The sequence below is a fragment of the Castor canadensis genome, chromosome 4 (assembly GCF_047511655.1).
Source record: "Castor canadensis chromosome 4, mCasCan1.hap1v2, whole genome shotgun sequence".
NCBI lineage: Eukaryota > Metazoa > Chordata > Mammalia > Rodentia > Castoridae > Castor > Castor canadensis.
The window spans coordinates 108,763,743-108,770,493 of NC_133389.1; positions in this window are offsets into that span (position 1 = coordinate 108,763,743).

The window sequence follows — 6,751 nt, forward strand, 5'->3', positions numbered from 1 at the left end:
GAAAAAAAACTGGCAGAAAATGAGGCAGAGTTGGATCCATGGCAAAATGAATTCATCTGTACACAGAACATAGTTCCTACTGAGAAAATATTTGTTCTTAAATTTGAATAAACAAATCTTCAACTTAAATATTTGAGCTACCATAAAGTATGAGTAAGCATAGTAAGTCAATTGGCAGTAAGTCAATTGAGAGAAGAGCAGAAATGGTATACAATGAGACATAGAAATTATAGAAGATACTGTTTAATCCATGAGAGAGAAGAGAATGGAATCTGGTCCCTCACATCGCCCCTTCTCATGATTTTTTTTTTGTCATTGTTCTCATTCTAGACTTTTTCCACATCATCTTTCAATAAAGTTTTCTTATCCTGAGTTAAGTGGATTTCTTTTCTTTGAATTAAAAGAATCTGAGCCAAGTTGCTAACTTTTTAGGTGTATCTGGTTGTTACAGAATCCATAAGTAGAGCCACATGGTTTATCTTATATATTGAATTTACCCTAATGTGCTCATATAAAACAAAGCCATATGATTTTGTCTTGTTGTCTTGTTCATTCACCTGTGGTCAAGATAAAATAATTTTAGGAAATCTAATCCTCCGCTTTTATTTCAAGCTGGCAAATTATCAAAAGTACACCGGAGACGATATGCAATTCTAGCTATGGTTTTAATGCATGGATGCAATGAGGGTGGAAAGACTCATGAAGAATTAACTGATGTGATAAGAGAAGAGGAACGTATGTTTATTGAATACTTTGAATTAATATTGAATTTTAAGAGGTACATGATTTCATGATATGCATGTACATTGTGAAATAATCACCACAATTAAGGTAATTACCACACTCAACTCCTTCCATAGCTAAAATTTTTCAGTAAGATCTTAAGATTACTGTCTCTAAGGGAGAATATACTATATACTTTAAGTATAGTATATTAAGTACTGTCACCATGCTATACTTAAACCTTCGGAACTATCTACCCTATAACTATCCAGTCTATAACTGAAACATTGTACCCTTTGACAGAAAGCCTCCCATTTTCTCCACCTACCAATCTATGGCAACCACTATTCTACTTTCTTGTTTATGTGGGTTCTGCTTTTGAGATTCCACATATAAGTCATACAGTATTTTTCTATGTCTTGCCTATTTCATTCAGCATAATGTCTTCTAGGTTCATGTATGTCATTGTAAATGGCAGGATTCCCTTATTTCTTAAAAGGCTGAGTATTTCATTATGTCCATGCATTTATGTGCCTGTGCCATGCACATGTGACTATACTTGTTCTTATCCACTCATCAACCATGATACCAAAGTGATGTCATGTCTTTGATACCATGAACAAAGCCATAGTGAGTGTATGAGCATAGATATCTCTTTGAAATAAATACTGATTCAATTTTTTTGGATGTATACCCATAAGTGAGATTACAGTATGGTAGTTATAGTTTTAGTCTTTTGAAGAAACTTCATACTGGTTTTTCATCATGCTTGTGTTAAATTTTAATCCCAACAGTATAGAAGCATTTCCTTTTCTCCACATCCTCAACATCTGTTGTTTGACTTTTTTGATAATAGTCACTCTAAAAAGTGTGAGGTGATACCTCATTTTGGTTTGATTTTCTATTCACTGATCATTAGCAATGTTGATTACCTTTTTATATGCCCGTTGCATGTATTCCCTGGAAAAAATGTGTATTTAGTGCTTTTGCCCATTTTAAGTTGTCAATTGGTATATTTTATTTTTTGCTCTTGAGTTATGTTCCTTATACATTGTCCATACTAAGATGTAGTTAGCATATATTTTCTCTCATTGTGAGGCTTACCTTATCATTGTGTTGAGTGTTTCCTTTTCTGTGCAGCAATATTTTGGCTCGTTTCAGACATGGTTGTGTTTGCTTTTGTTGCCTGTGTTTTGGATATTATGCAAAAGTTCTTGACTAGACCAGTGTAAAATGATTTTTCTTCTTTAATTTCTTCTTAGATTTTATGATTTCAGATTTTATGTTTAAGACTTTAATCCATTTTGAGTTGGTTTGGTGTGTAGTAAAAGAAAATGTCTATTTTCATTTGTATATCCAGGTTTCTCAATACCATTTATGGAAGAGACTATTCTCTCCCCATTTTGTATTTTTAGCACTCTGATAGAAAATCAGTTAATCTTATATGTGTAGTTTCATTTCTGGGTACTTTCTTCTCATCCATTTGTTCATGTGTCATTTTATGTAAGGACCATTCTTTTGATTGCTATAGTTTTTTAATATACTTTGAAATCACATAGTATAATGCCTTCAGCTTTGTTCTTTTTTACTCAAGATTTCTTTGGCTATGAGAGGTCTCTTATGGTTCCATATAAATTTTAGGATCATATTTTCTTTTTCTTTCCTTTTTCAGGTGTTTGAACTCAGGGTTTTACGTTTGCTTAGCATGCACCCTACTTCTCAAGCCACTCCACCAGCCAACTGTATTTTCTATTTCTGTGGTAAATGTCATTGAAATTTTGATTAAAACTGCATTGGATCTTTAGATCACTTTAGGTAGTATAGATATTTTAACAATATTTCCTCTTTGAACCTATGGATATGAGATATATTTTCATTTACCTGTGTCCTCTTCAATTTCTTTCATCGATGTATGATAATTTTCAGTGTATAGCTGTCTTTAATTTTAAATTGTTTTTCATTTTGATGGTCATGGCATTTGTGTGTGCATGTGAGTGTGTGCATTTGTGTGTGACAGAGAAAGAAAGAGGCAGGGGTATTTGAATTTAGGACCTATCCCTTGCTAGGCAGGTGCTCTACCACTTGAGACACACCCCCAGGCCTAGCACTCTTTTTTTTTTTAACTTCCTTTTGTAATATAATGTTAGTGTACAGGAACATAATGGATTTTTGTATGTTGGTTTTATCTTACACAAATTTACTAAATTTATTTATTAGTTCTATAGTTCTTTTTTGGTGGAAGATTTAGGGTTTTCTATATGTGAGACCATATCATGGGAAATCAGAGACAATTTTGATTCATCCTTTCCAATTTGGATACCTTTTATTTTTTTTTATTGCCTAACTGTCTTGGCCAGGACTTTAGCACTACATTGAATAGAAGTGGTAAGAGTAGGCATACTTGTCTTGCTCCTGATCATAGGGGACAATCTTTCAGTTTTTCAGCATTGAGTAGGATGTAGGCCATACATACTTGTTATGTATGGCCTTTATTATGCTTAAGTATCTGCCTTCCTGCTCCTATTATTGAGAATTTTTATCAGGAAAGAGTTGAATTTTGTCAAATGATTTTTTTCTATGCCCATTTATATTAATTATCAAACAGTTTTTAGCATTTGGTCTATTAATGTTGTATATTATATAGTGAATAAGTACTCATTATGAGTTATATAAGCCATACATATTGAAATTTATGTATATAATAGATTACTCATAATTTGTTGTTTAATGGACACAACATTTCCTTATGTGTTTTGGAGAATATATTTTTATTATTTTCATCATTGATAAACTTAAAATACTGTTTTTAAGGTATTAATTGTACTGCCACAATCATGAATAACTGGCTTCATAAACAGCTTAATTTTATAGCAGAACATGACTTGGTAATGGGGAGAGCCTCATTTAGAACAGTTCTTTCAAAAACTAGTGGGACAGGAGATGGAGGAAAGTACTGCTGGTAGGTAACTATACTCATTTTCCTTAATTTCAATTAACTTTAGTTTGCATATTTAAGTAATTTATTTATTAACCTACACTTTTCTCTGTAGATTTGCTCCAACATAGTAAAAATTTTAATTAAAAACTAGAAAAATGAATGAACCAACAAATAGTATAGTATAAAAATCCATCGACAATAGCATTTCATCAACAGTTTTGAACAATTTTTTCTTCTGAGTTAAAAATATTTATATTTAGTGTTATGTTTTTATAATCTGACAATATTTACTTTTATGTTTTGTATAATATTACTTTTAAAATTAAAAGTACATATTAAACAAAAAAATAGGCATATGACATGGCAAGACTGACCTGATAAGCATACTTCAGATCAGGTTATTCTATTATAACCTGTGTGATAGATACATCAAAAACTTTCTGGGCAGCAATAATCAAGTGCCATATTGTAAAGGAGGAAATGAATCACAAAATTCTGATCTCCATTAAAGACATGATGTCTATGTGCATCAGGATGTCACAGAAACAAATAATATCTACAATTGGATAAGTTAAGAAATGCTTAATAATGGCCATAGGTAAAACACATGGGATAGCACAGTGTCCCTGACTACAGTCTTCTGCTTCTCTTTAATCTTCTGTTAATGTTGCCTGTATGATGAGCTTGACCACAGACTTTCAAGAACACAGAAAGGGATGTACAAGGGTGGAGAGAGCACGTGGAGAAGTAAATGAGAGTTGTTCAGTTCATATTTTAATGTGACATTTCTTAGTCCTTTTGTGTGTATGCATGTATGTGTGTGTGTGTGTCTGTGAGTGTGTGTGAGTGTGTGTGTGTGTGTGTGTGTATGTGTAATCTTGGAAAATCACCAAGATATTCTTAATCTGATAATTTTTATCTTTTAAGTACAATCTTTTAAAATTCTAAACTGTCATGATTCTCTGAAAACAACCTTGAAATTAGTTGGCGTTTAACCTAATCTTTAAGTTTATGTTCTTCAATAAGAAGTTTAACTTTTAATATTTTCCTTCCTGTGGAAGAACTCTTCTGAACTTCATCTTCTCACCATAATTCATCTTGTTTCATGTGTAAAAATTGTCTCCGCCTATAAAACTGTATAGGTATTCAACTTCATGTAACTTACACTTTTATAACTTTAAAACCAAAATTCTAATTGATTTCTAGGTACTTTTACTTTGCATAGGAAATTCATAAAGAATATGAATGGGTGACTAATATTGATTGACCATTTTGTGTCAAATTAACTTTGAATTAAACATCTTATATACATCATTTCAGTTAAATTTATGCAACCCTCAAAATACATAAATATTGTAACCTGATTTTTAAAAAGGAATTTGAAGCATGACAATATTAAATCCCAAGTCATATAGTAAGCAATCAAACCAGCACATGTCTGTCTCACATCAAAGCTGAAATGTTTCTTGAAACACACAATATAATATGTCTGCCCTTCTCCCACTTTCTCCAAGAGAAGACAAAGCAAGAGTTGAAATTTTAGGGAAGGTGTAAAAGAAAGTAAAATTGGTATGTGGGAAGAGGGTGGAAAGGCTGGAGAAATTTTGTTTCCCATAAAGGTAAAATAGTTCGTTGTGGGACAATTCTGCTGCCAAAAACAACTAGAAAATTGGAGGAACAACAACAACAACAAAAAAACAGACTCTGCTAAGAGCAACAGAGAATTAGCAAGGTAACCAGAGTTTGAAGGAAGGAAAGTAAACTGAAATCAACCTGACATTTTTGATCCCTTTTCTTTTAAAATTATTTGCCAATGCATTGTCACTGAGACCTGAGGAGGCCAAGAAGTTGAAGAAAAACAGACACTTGACGGATAAGAAACTAAGCAGGAATTTTGACAGCCTGACAGTCCTATGAGACAAAAATTGGAGATTAGGAAGGATCAAAGAGCAGCAGTCTTGGATAATGCTCAAGATATACATTTGTGAAGCTAAAAGTGTCACGACCTATGGGAAGAGTGAACTAGAAGCACAGTATTCTCACAAAGGATTGAAAAACAACTCTAAATCACCTTTATCCCAAGCTGAATGACAGTCATCTTTTCCTACTCAAACTTCTTGCTATAAGCCAATAGCAAGAAGTACATACATAGATTATATCTGCCCCAATATCTCTTTTTTAATATGTAAGGAGTATAAAACAATAAAAATAACTTTTAAAGTATGCCAATAGAAGGACAAATAACAAAAAAGTTAACAAAAATATCTGAAGAAATAAATGTACCAACTACTAATTCAGATACTGGAGGGAACTTCAAAGTGACTGAGATTAATAAATCTAACAAAATTGAAAATTGCACCAAGAAACTAAAATACATAAGGAAGAATAAACCTAATATTTCTAGAGCAGAAGAAAACCCTACAATGTGTTCATTTAAGAGTTTAATAAATAATTAAGATGCAAATTAAACATGGCAAAAGTGAAGATTATGAACTGGAAAAATATATCAATAGGAAATATACATACTGGGCACAAGGAGTGGAAAGAATGGACAGTACATAAATAATAAACACTATATAATAAGAAAGATGGGACACTGGTATTTTGGAGGTCCCAGAAGTACAGGAGAAAGAATGGACAAAAGCAATATTTGAAGACACAGTGATGAATATTTTCCAAAATTGACAATAGATATCAAAGACAGGAATTCAGTAATTTCTTTGAAATTCAAGAAGGAAAAAGGAAAATACCATATATATATATATATATATATATATATATATATATATATATATCACTGTCAAACTGCTATTAACCAAACACTAATACCCAGATGTATTAGTCACCTTTCCATTATAATAATGAAATACCTGAGGTTGGATACTTATTAAGAAAAGAGGGAGGGAGAGGGAGGGGGCGGAATGGGTGATAAGGGAGGGGGGGGGAGCAGGGGGTAGAAATGACCCAAGCCTTGTATGCAGATATGAATAATAAAAGAAAAAAAGAAGAAAAGAGGTTTATTTACTTTGCGGTTTCAAAGGCTGCACTCAAACAGCCTTGCACCAGCTCTGTAAGGGTCCCCTATTCCCA